Genomic DNA, 11,855 nt, shown 5'->3' with positions numbered 1-11,855 from the left:
GGGATGTGGCTCAAGCGGTAGCGCGCTCGCCTGGCATGCGTGCGGCCCGGGTTCGATCCTCAGCACCACATACAAAGATGTTGTGTCCGCCGAAAACTAAAAAATAAATATTAAAAATTCTCTCTCTCTCTCTCTTTCTCTCTCTCTTTAAAAAAAAAACTTGGTATTAAAAAAAAAAAAAAAAAAAAAAAAAGAAATTGTTCTGAGTCCTTTATCACCTACTCAGAAAAATCAATACATTGCCAAGAAATAAATGATATTTTATAGTTGAGAAAATAGGAGGCAACACAGCTAAGGCATAGAAAGTTACTTGTCCAGGGTAGTACAGCTAGCAAACAGCTAAACCAGGATGTGATCATAGGCAGTCTGAATCCAAAGACTTAACTTTTATGATGGTAGGAAGATAATCAAATCATATCTACAGTGTGAGATAAATTCTACTAGTAGTATGAACAAAATTCCTTGGAAACAGCAAAATATGATGCTATTTGGTCTAGCAAAGTTGGTGAAGACTTGACAAGTAACATTCAACCCAATCCTTGAAAGGTTAAGTTATTTCCCATTTGGAAAACAATCAGAAGGCAAATTAATGGAGGAGATTGCTTGAACACAAAAACTGGCCTTATAACAAGTTGCCAATTTAAGAGTCAAGTAGTGTATAAGGAGGTTAGAACAGGCTTAAGCATGACAGAGCTCCATAATTGAGGCTAGACTGAGTTGAATCACTGCTTAGCTTCAAAATGGAAAGTTATCCATTTGTGTGCATGTTTTATTAAAAATTTTCAAGCATCACAAAAGGAGACCGAGTCAGGTGCAATGGTTCATGCCAGTAATCCCAGAGACTTGGGAGGCTGAGGTAGGAAGATCACAAGTTCAGGACCAGCCTGGGTAACTTAAGACTATCTCAGAATAAAATAAAAAGGGTTGGGGATACAGATCCATGCTAGAAGGCTTGCCTAGCTTGCATGAGGCCCTGGGTTCAATCAGTGGTAGAACTCTTGCCTAGCACATTTGAGGCACTGGGTTTGATCCTCAGCATGACATAAAAATAAAAGGTACGAACAACAACAACAAAAAGACTGGGTTGTAGCTCAGTGGTAGAGAGCATGCTTAGCACATATAGGGCCCTGGGTTCAATCTGTAGCATTAAAAAAAAAAAAAAAAAAAGTCCTGCTTTTCTCATGGTATTGACTTATAGAAACCCAGTCAGTTATCATTATAAAATGTTCCGCATTCTGTATTTATTTGCTTTCATGTAGTATTAATTTATTCTCTGCTCTGTTTCTATTTCAACTTTTTGGGTAAGGATAGTAATAAGTGGTTCTGTATGCTTTATATTGTATCTCATCAGGAAGCAAACAATGGTTGTTTCATGTTCAGTGATGATTGGGTCCAGGCATTTTAAAGCTTTCCCCAAACCTTTCATTTAGTGGTTTCATCCACTGATGATTGTTGCCTGAATAATTTCTTTGGGAGATGCAAAATGGTGATTATTCTATCATTCTTTGCTTGTTTACTGGATGATAATCTATAAAGAACTACCTCTCATCAGTTAGTTATTCTGAACTACAGTTCATACTGGAAAGGCAGGATAAATACTTAAGTTTTTCCTTTTATTTGCCAATTTTCAGGAATTGGTCACTAGTTACTGCCAATGGTTTACAATGAGCATGTCTTGATTTTTTTTTTGGGGGGGGGCTTCCTGTTTTCTTTCTTTTTTCTTTTCAAGTGTGAAATCAGTCATCAAAATTAAGCAGAGTCAGTTTTATGCTTTAGAAAGATACTAGTAGAGATTAGAGAAATAAATATATTAGTTAAGATTGTTTTTCAGGGGCTGGAGTTGTACCTCAGTGATAGAGTGCTTGCCTAGCATGTGTGAAGCACTGGGTTCAATGCTAACACCATCTAAAAACAACTTAAAAAAAAAATAAGTCCATACACAACTAACAAAAAAAAAAAAAATAGAAAACAAAAAAAGATTGTTTTTCAGGGTTGGGGGTGTAGCTCAGTGGCACAGCTCTTGCATAGCATGAGATACTGGGTTTGAGGGCCAGCAGAGCACAAAAAAATAAATAAGGCCAGGCTGGAGTCGTGGCTTAGTGGTAGAGCACTTGCCTGGCATGTATGAGGCCCTGGGTTAGATCATCAGCACCACATATAAATAAATAATAGATCCTTTGACAACTAAAAAATATTTAAATAAATAAATAAATAAAGCCTGTTGCCATGGCACACCCCTGTAATCCCAGCAGTTCAAGAGGCTGAGGCAGGAGGAGCCCAAATTCAAAGCTAGCAGCAACAACTTAGTGAGATCGCCTCAAAATAACAGACTGGGCATACTGCTCAGTGGTTAAGCACCCCTGGATTCAATCCCTGGTACCAAACAAATAAATTAAAAAAAAACTGATCCAGCAATTTCACTTCTAGAATTCATCCTACTCATATACTTGGGTGTTTGAAGTAACTTAGATACAAAGTTATTTACAGCAGCATTGATAATAACAGTAAAAGATTGGAAGCCACCTAAATATCCCTTAGAATCAGTAATGTACTAATTAAACCATATTACATTCAAAAAATTAAATCCTAGGCAGTAATAAAGAATGCAGAAGGTTTTAATGTACAGAAATAGATCTATAAAATACACTCAGTTAAAAGAAGATACAGGACAATGTGGTAGTTAGTTGCTGTTTGAATGAAAAAAGGGGAAAGATACATATAAAAGTAAAACGCTTTGGACAGATAATAAGAAATGCCTGTGTGGCTGGAGACAGTTTGAAGACACTTTATACCCTTTTGTATCTTGAATTTTTAGCCATATGACTGTTTTGTTCTAAAAATAAATGATTATTCATTTTAAAAAGATTTCACAATGGTTTAAGTCAAAGATAGCCAAATCTGAGGCAGCAGGGATTTAAAGACAGATTTGTTCATTATAGAATTAAATATTAGAAACAGAGCTGTCCATCACATAAGGGTTTAAGAGCTAGCTAACACCTAAGAGAAAGAAGACACCCATTCAAGACTGTTGGCCTCTAAGAGAGTGAAACAGGAGTAGAACGGATGTCTCCTTATTTAGATCTTAGTTAACACCTGCAGTATTTTTTGTTTCTTTAATAAGACCAGTTTTGCTACTTTGCCCAGAATGGCCCCAAATTCCTAGATCAAGCGATCCTCCTCTTTGACCTCAAGAGTAGCTGGGACAACAGGCATTAGCAATGGTGTCCAGCTTCTCCCATACTTTTCTTAAATGTTTTGTGCAAGGAAGGAAATTTAATTGGCGACATTATTTGGGAAGAGAAAGTTTGGCTGACTCCACTTCTTCCTGTCCATGTCGATATCTCCTGCGCTCTCTCCTGGGTGTGTGGAGATCTGTTAAATTTATGCGGCTTTAAATACCTTTGGAAAGGACAGAAACTTGATGCACACCTTTTTCCACGGCATTACACCACTCAATGAGGGAGTGGGGCAAAGCCTCTGAATCACAAGACCGAGCTGCCTCCCTGTCCCAGGCCTGACTTTTCACTGCTCTTACTCCTCTTTGTCCTCTTTCCTAGCCCTCTTTCATTTTCTTCCTGTCTCGGGTGCATCCCTGACTTCACTAGTGGTAGAAACCAGACTCATCCGCTGGCGGCCGGGGGCAAGGGTCTCTTGTTCTCCGCATTTCTGTCCAGGCTCGGACGGTGTAGGGTTGCAGTTGGACTCTCAGACGCAGCCGGGTGCTTCGCGTCACAGGACTGTTAGTCTCTGCGGAAGGGGCGGATACAGTGCTCCGGCGCGAAGCTCGGCGGCGTGGGAGCCCGCCCGGCTGCGCAGGCGCCGAGCAGGCCCTTGTCCCTGCAATTCCCAGAAGGCTCTGCAGCGGCCCTGCGCGGCGGAAGACGCACTGGAGTCCCGCCCACGCCGAGGACTCGGCGACCAGCGCGCTGCATTATGGAACTCAAAGTCTAAGGAAAAGCCTAGCCCGGCACCAACTCCTGGCTGAGCGCGCGTGTTTACCTTGAGCCTGGACGGGGGGTGGGGGTAGTAGCGAGGGAGAGCCGCTAAGAGATTCGTCATAAAACCGCGACCAGACAGGCGGCGCCATCTTCGAACTTGGACTTCCGGAAGGACTTTGGCGGGGTGAGTGTACCGCAGCGGGGTGTGTGGGGGACCCAGCGATTACTCCTCCCCTTCTTTTGCGGTAGCACTAGGGTATTAAGGACGAAGTCCTGACTCTACTCTCCCCCTGCGCACGGCAGCGCGCCCTCCGGCCTCTGCGCTCTTACAGAAAGCCACCGTGCCTACCTCCTTGCCCACTGTGGCCATCGAGCATCCCCATCTCTGCAAGCCCCGGGTCTTGCCCTTTCCTCACGCTTTGTGCGTAACGCTGCAGCCCGTGTCCCAGCCTCTGCTTTCTTACATCGCGTCCATTGGACTAGCGGACCTACAATAGTCCTCAAGTCTTAGGGAAATCAGGGTTCTCCTCCCGCACAGGCAGGTGGCGAAAGCTACTGCCACGGCCAGGGCTCGGGATGTAGGCGGCCTCTATGGTGGCTGCAATCCGTCGCTTCTTCCTGCGGTATCTCAGCCTCTTGCTCGAGGAGGCTCTTTCTAACCCCGGGGGTTGTGCCCCGCGCGCTGTAACCCCATTGGCGCAGCCAAGGGCCAGTTATGTTTCCCTGTCTAGTTCTTTTATTTTGTGGCAAGTTGCAATCTGCTGGGGGGAACACAGGTGGTGACTTTAGCCCACCATAAGTAATTCACTTTGTTGGAGGAGTGTAAAATATGACCAAACCTCTTGGCCCCAGCGTATTTTTACTCAAATTGAAGTCATTCCTTTGCCAACATCACTGTTTTTGCCATCCTTATCAGCTGTACTGTTGTTTTCATAATAGTTTCATTTAAATTGGTTTATTTTTAAACTTTAAATACGTACTGAAATCGTGGGCTACAGTTTTCTATGCAAGTTAAAAAAAAACAAAAATGTTAATTTGCATACCATTAAAATCATCTTGCATGCCACCAGTTGCACCATAAGAATACTTTGGGAAACAGTGTATTAAACTAGTATGTTTTAATTTCCATACTTGAGGTACAGTATTATCTAATTATTTTTTCCTCTGGGGGGAAGGAAGGTCAGCTTGGCATCCTGGAGCAGCAAGAAAACCAGACAGGTTGGGATGCAAAAACTGTACTATGAATTGACTAAACATCTCTTCCTTTACCGTGTGTCCAAAATTTGTATTGTAAAATAATAAATGGAAATTTCACTACACACTACTGCTGCCTTCATGAGAACTGAAGAATGTTGAGGAGTCAGTCATTCAACTGACAGAGGTTAAGGGACAATTACTGCATTTACCCCACCAAGTTGCAGATACAGTAGTGAATGAGATTGGTAAAACTCTTTTTTGTTGTGAAACTTTAAAGTATAAATGTTTCATACTCCTATCACCTTTATATGAAAATTCTGGATGGACTAAGAAGACACATGTAACATCCAAAACTAGACAAATAATTAGAAGAAAATGTATCAGTGAGGTAGGAAATGCCTTTTAAAGACACAAAAAGAAATCATAAAAGAGATCGGGTTGGGATTGTGGCTCATTGGTAGAGTGCTCTCCTAGCTAGGTGGGACCCAGGTTCGATCCTCAGCACCCCATAAAAATAAAGGCATTGTGTTGTGTCCATTTACACCTAAAAAAATAAAAATATTTTTAAAAAATCATAAAAGAGATGATTGAGGAGTTTAACACATAAAATCTGAAAACCAGTTTAGCAAGTAATGTAAACAGAGTTAAAAGTAAAAATTATACAGGAGGAACACATTCGCAGCATAAATAACACCTCACAGATAAATAAGGAAAAGACAATCCTATAGGAATATATGTAAATTTATATGTACAGATGATTCATAAAAGATATAGATGTCCAACATGTAAAAATAAGTTGCTAACTAGATATAGTTGCACATGACTGTAATCCCAGCTACTCAGAATGTGGAGGCAGGAGGATTGAAAGTTCAAGGCCAGCCTGGGCAACTTAGTGAGACTCTGTCTCAAAATAAAATAAAAAGGGCATTGCTTATTGGTAGCTAGAGTACTTGCCTAGCATGTGCAAGATCCTGGGTTTAATTTTCAGTTCCAAAAACAAAAATAACCAGTTGCTAACCTCAGTTATTATCAGAACAATGCAAATAATTACAAGAAGGAAGAATTCTTTAACTTATCAGATTGTCAAACACTAAGAAGATTGGCAAAGCTAATCATGGTGGCTCATGCCTGTAATCCCAGCAACTGGTGAGACCAAGGCATTGGAATCACAAGTTCAGGGACAGCCTTGGCAACTTAGCAAGACCCTGTATCAGAAATAAAGTGGGCTGGAGATGTAGCTAGGTGGTAAGTGGGCTGGTACAATCCCCAGTACTGAGGGGGGTGGTGGGAATTGGCAAGGGTGTGATAAAATAGGTACTGATATACAGTTGGTGGTGGGATATAAGTGGGTTCTCTCTCTTTTTTTTTTTTTTCAAATGTTAGCTTTTTTAAAAAAAATTCTTTTTCTTTTTTTGGTAGTTGTAGATGGACAGCATGCCTTTATTTATTTATTTTTTTGTTTATTTTTATGTGGTGCTGAGGATCAAATCCAGTGCCTCATACATACTAGGCAAGTGCTCCACTATTGAGCCACAACTCCAGCCCTAAATTAATATTTTAATATCTAAATTAAAAAAAAAAAAAAAAAGAGCTGGGGATATGGCTCAGTGGTTGAGTGCCCCTGAGTTCAATCCCAAGTTCCAGTACCAAAAACAAAAAGATCAGTGTGTATGTATTCATATGGAAAATCTTTAAGGTATAAATAGGTGTTTTTTTGTTTGTTTGTTTGTTTGTTTGTTTTTGTTTTTAATGAGGATTGAAGCCAGGGGTGCTCAACCACTGAGCCACAACCTCAGCCCTTTTTTATATTTAGAGACTGGGTCTTGCTGAGTTGTTAAGTGCCTCGCTAAGTTGCTGAGACTGGCTTTGAACTCAAAATCCTCCTGCCTCAGCCTCCTGAACCACTCGGATTTTATAGGCACGTACCACTGTGCCTGGCTTATTTTGTTATTTTTTAAAAACTGCCCTTCAGGGGCTGGGGTTGTGGCTCAGAGGTAGAGCGTTCGCCTAGCATGCGTGAGGCACTGGGTTCGATCCTCAGCACCACATAAAAATAAAATAGAGATATTGTGTCCACCTATATCTAAAAAATAAATATTTAAAAAAACCTGCCCTTCATTTAACTAGTTTCCTTTGGTAACTCTCATTCCATTTCCTCTCTAAAGTCTAGAGACAGATGTCTAAGGCACTCTGAAGCTTGTGGACTTTTCTCCTGACTGCCTAGTTACTTTGCTGCCAGTAAAAGAGTTATATGTTTATCAAGAGTCATTGTATTGGTTTTATTTAAAATGTCAAATGATGTCTCTCTCTCTTTTTTTTTTTTTTTTTTTTTTTTTTGGCGGTGCTGGGGATTGAGCCCAGGGCCTTGTGCATGAGATGATTTGTCTTTATGTAAATGTTGAATATATTTGACTTTTAATTATTATTTTTTTTTTTTTTGGACTGGGATATTGAACTCAAGGGAACTCAACCACTGAGCCACATCCCAGCCCTATTTTGTATTTTATATAGAGACAGGGTCTCACTGAGTTTCTTAGCCTTGCTGTTGCTGAGGCTGGCTTTGAACTTGCTATCCTCCTGCCTCAGCCTCTCAATTACAGGACTCTGCCACTACCACACCAGGCTTTTAAGGAAATTTTAGTATGAAAAAGTTATTGTTTCTATTAAAACTAAGTTGAAACATGGTAGATACATAGGTGTTTGCTTTGTTGCTATTCTTTATATTTTACACATATAATTTATAAGTATTTTGTATCAATTAAGTTTTGTAAAAAAACAATTCTAGGGACTGGGGTTGTGGCTTAGCAGTAGAGCGCTCTAGCACGTGGGAAGCCCTGGGTTGGATCCTCAGCACCACATAAAAATAAATAAAATAAAGGTATTGTGTTCAATTACTTCTTTTTTTTTTCATTTTTTTTCAATTACTTCTAAAAAAATAAATGTTAAAAAAAAAATTCTAAAAAAGAAATCAGCCTAATTGAATATTTTGAAAAAACAAAAGAGGTGAGTTGGCAAACAAACAAAAAAGCTGCCAAACAGGTGTGAATGAAGCAACTTTAAAAGATTGAGGAAAATGTGTAAAAATCTGGAAGGTAGCTCTTCTTGAATTGTTTCAAAGGAAAAGAGACTGGTGGCCTGGCATTGTGGTACATGCCAGTAACCTCATATACTCAGGAGATTTAGGCAGGAGGATCGTTTGAGCCTAGGAGTTGGCTGCCAGGTGGTCAGCTTGGCAACTCAGCAAGACTGGAAAAGGAAAGAAAAGAAGGGCTGGGGGAGGAGAAAAAGAAGAGGGAAGGAAACTGTTTCAAGAAAGAAATGTTAAGTAGTCAGTCAATGTTGCTGAGGTCAAGTTAAAGAGGCTAAGAAGTGTTCATTGGATGAATGATACAATAATTATTGACAATTTTTGCTTTAGTGATGAGCTAGGGGCAATAGCCTACTTAGGATAAAGCAGGGAAATTAAAGTGCCAAGGACAGTCAACTTAAAAGTTTGGCTAGGGGCTGGAGTTGTAGCTCAGTGGTAGAGTGCTCGCTTTGTAGGTATGAGGCACTACATTCAATTTCCAGCACCACATATAAATAAGCAAATAAAATAAAAGTCCATTAACTAAAAAAAAAAAAAAAAAAAAAAGGTTTGGCTGAAGCTGGGCATGGTGGCGCATGCCTGTAATCCCAGCAGCTTGGGAGGCTGAGACAGGAGGATCACAAGTTCAAAGCCAGCCTCAGCAACGGTGAGGTGCTAAGCAACTTAGTGAAACCCTATCTCTAAATAAAATACAAAATAGGACTGGGGATGTGGCTCAGTAGTTGAGTGCCCCTGGGTTCCATCCCTTGTACTCCCTGCCCCCCCCCCAAAAAAAAAAAAAAGTTTGAGAGAGGAAGGTAAGGGATATTAGTAGGGAGGAATATGTTTTGAAGATAGCTTTTTGTGTGTGGTAAGTTGAGAGTCATAAACATCCTTAAACATTGTTTGGAAGGAACCAGTGGAAAGGAAGAGGATAAACTAACTCAAGTTTCCTTTGTGGGGGGGGAGAAATAGGGCTAGAACACAAGTGGGATGAGCACATCAGGTGTAGGAAGTATTAGATTACTTAGGACATGGAAGTATTTTCCATCTGATGTTTGTTCAGAAATCAGAAGCAACATCATCTGCAGAAAACCAGGGAATCAGAATTGAGGAAAACCAGGGAATCAGAATTGAGTACATACGGGAACTGATGAGAGAAAGTGGGGTTGCTAATACCCAATGCCTGAGGTGTATAAATGGAGAAAAAAGGATGATTTGGCTCATCCAGGGCTTGAATTTTTCTAGTTCTATAGGATAAAAAGACAAAAAGAAACGAAATTCTTAATATCAATAAGAATCTGATTGAAATGAAGGGATTTAAGCTAGATTGGATCTGGCAGACCTAGGGAGAAACTGGAGAGATAAGGGATTGTGTCTTGATAGAGTTGAAGAATAGATATTGTAGTAGTAGTCTAGTATAATGATGGGAGATTGTGACCACCCCACACACACCAGTGGGATATCTTGATGATTCTGAAGGTTAAGAGATGGAGTACTGATGAAGTTCAGGGTGTGATAGTGGAGTGAGTAACAGTGGTTTAGCTGAATGTTTTGAGTTTCAAAGGAGAGGGAAGACTGTTGGTATAGAAGTGGCACTGGGAGAGGAATTGAGAAGACACTGATCCTGCTTTCTACCTTGAAGTAAATGGGATCTGAGAGAATGAACGACTTCCACTTGAGAGCCTGGAAACCTAGAAATGTATTTCCTATAGTTTTTTTGCATTCAAGATTCTGAATATGATTCATCATTTGCAAAACAAATGTGTCCTTGGTGAGCTTGGATTTGGACCTGAGTTTAGAGGAGGGAGAGGCAGGCTAAGGAGGCATGCATTTTGCTGGTGCAGATTGTGGCAGTGCTTGGTTCTGGGTGAGACAGAAGTGGCTTCTTCATTTAGTCACTTTCTCGTTATTGTAGAGGCAGCTTGTCTGTGGTGCCATCAGCTGTGGCAAGTGCTTTGGTTCAGCAGGTGGCTCCCCATCACGGCACAGGGAAGGCTGTCTGGTTTTTTTAACCCAAAGCTGTAAAAACAACTTTCCAATTTGACAAGCACTTCTGTTCCTTAGTGTTTTCCCCCATCTGTCCCAGTGGTCACTTATGCAAGGGATTTGGAAATGCACATGCATTAGAATCCCCTAAAGCACTTGTTAAAACTCAAAGTGCTGGCCCCATCCAGAGTTTCTGACTCAATAAATCTAGAGTAGGTGTTGCTGCTGCAGCTGCAGGTGAGCCACTTAATAGACTGTTGGTATAGAAGTGGCACTGGGAGAGGTATTGAGAAGACACTGATAGACTATACTGAATCCTTTTCTGCTTGAACAGACTAGAGAGAATTCTGTTCTTTTTTATTTTTTATTTTTATTTTTTGTAATTGTAAATGGACAGAATATTTTTATTGTATTTGTTTATTTTTATGTGGTGCTGAGGATCGAACCCAGTACCTCACACATGCTAGGCAAGCGCTCTACCACTGAGCTACAGCCCCACCCTAAGAATTCTGTTCTTTGCAATTGAACCTTAGCAATATAAAGGTCAATGGTTATTTTATTCATCTTTATCTGTCCTTATCTACTTGATTGGTCAATAATTAAAAGAAGCTGTTAGTGTGTTTCTGAAGATATTGATTTATATATTTGAATGTTACGTTATTTAATGTTTGTAACATTTTTATCTTTTTATATGATTTGAATTTATGTTCATTATAAAATATTCCACTTTCTCTTCCATTTAATATTTTTCCATTGAATTTAACCGTCAAAACTCCTGTTTTCTCTATGCTTATATTTGCCCTACATAATGTATATGTAAACACACATATTATGTATACATACATACATACGCAGATATTTGGGTGGGTGTGTGTGTGTGTGTGTGTGTGTGTGTGGTAGACACCAGGGATTAAACTCAGAGGCACTCAACCACTGAGCTGCTTAGCATCTTACTTTTGCTGAGGCTGGCTTTAAACTCATGATCCTCCTGCCTCAGCCTCCCAAGCTGCTAAGATTACAGGTGTGCGCCACTGCACCTGGCTCACACATATATTTTTTATTTTATTTTATTTTGGTACTGGGGGTTAAACCAAGGCACTTTATCACTGAGCTATATTCCTAGACCTTTTTATTTTTATTTGAGACAGGGTCTCCCTAAGTTACTGAGACTGGCCTCAAACTTGTGATCTTGCTCAGCCTCCTGAGTCTCTGGGATTACAGGTGTGCACCACCATGCCCAGTTGCCCTATATATTTTAATTTTATCATTTTACTTTTACCTTTTTGAGTTCTTTTGTTTGGGATGTATCATGTAAAGCATATAGTTATTTGGCTTTTTAAATCAATTTGAATCTTTATTCTTCAATGGATGAACTTACTGATACATATTTATTATCATGATGCATGTGTTTTTAAAAAATTTTGCTTCTGTCATCTTTGTTTCTGCTTCCTGCCAACATGCCCCCCTCCCCTTCTGTTCTTTTTTTTGCATGGTCTTCAGACTTTTATTGTGTGATCTTAAAAAAAAAATTTTGAGGTTCCTGGGTTGGGGATATAGCTCAGTTGGTAGAGTGCTTACCTTGCTTGCACAAGGCCCTGGATTCAAATCCCAGCAAACACACACACACACACACACACACACGAATTGAGCTTTCTGTGGCAAAG

General features: G+C 40.2%; 1 protein-coding gene across 1 annotated transcript in view; it reads left to right on the top strand.

The window, feature by feature from the left end:
- Positions 1–3,853: 3,853 nt before the first annotated feature.
- The window catches only part of Gtf3c2 (general transcription factor IIIC subunit 2), a 22,981-nt gene continuing 14,979 nt past the window's right edge, over positions 3,854–11,855 (top strand). Inside the window, exon 1 of the mRNA XM_046441483.2 lies at positions 3,854–4,122. The gene's annotated coding sequence lies outside the window, so the exon portion shown is untranslated. The remainder of the gene's footprint in view (positions 4,123–11,855) is intronic.

This window comes from Marmota monax, unplaced genomic scaffold, assembly GCF_021218885.2.
Source record: "Marmota monax isolate L192 unplaced genomic scaffold, Marmota_monax_Labrador192_F-V1.1 WCK01_AAM20220418_F8-fsc00010, whole genome shotgun sequence".
Lineage (NCBI taxonomy): Eukaryota > Metazoa > Chordata > Mammalia > Rodentia > Sciuridae > Marmota > Marmota monax.
The sequence above is the reverse complement of the archived record's forward strand: the minus strand, read 5'-3'. Positions and strand labels throughout refer to the sequence as shown.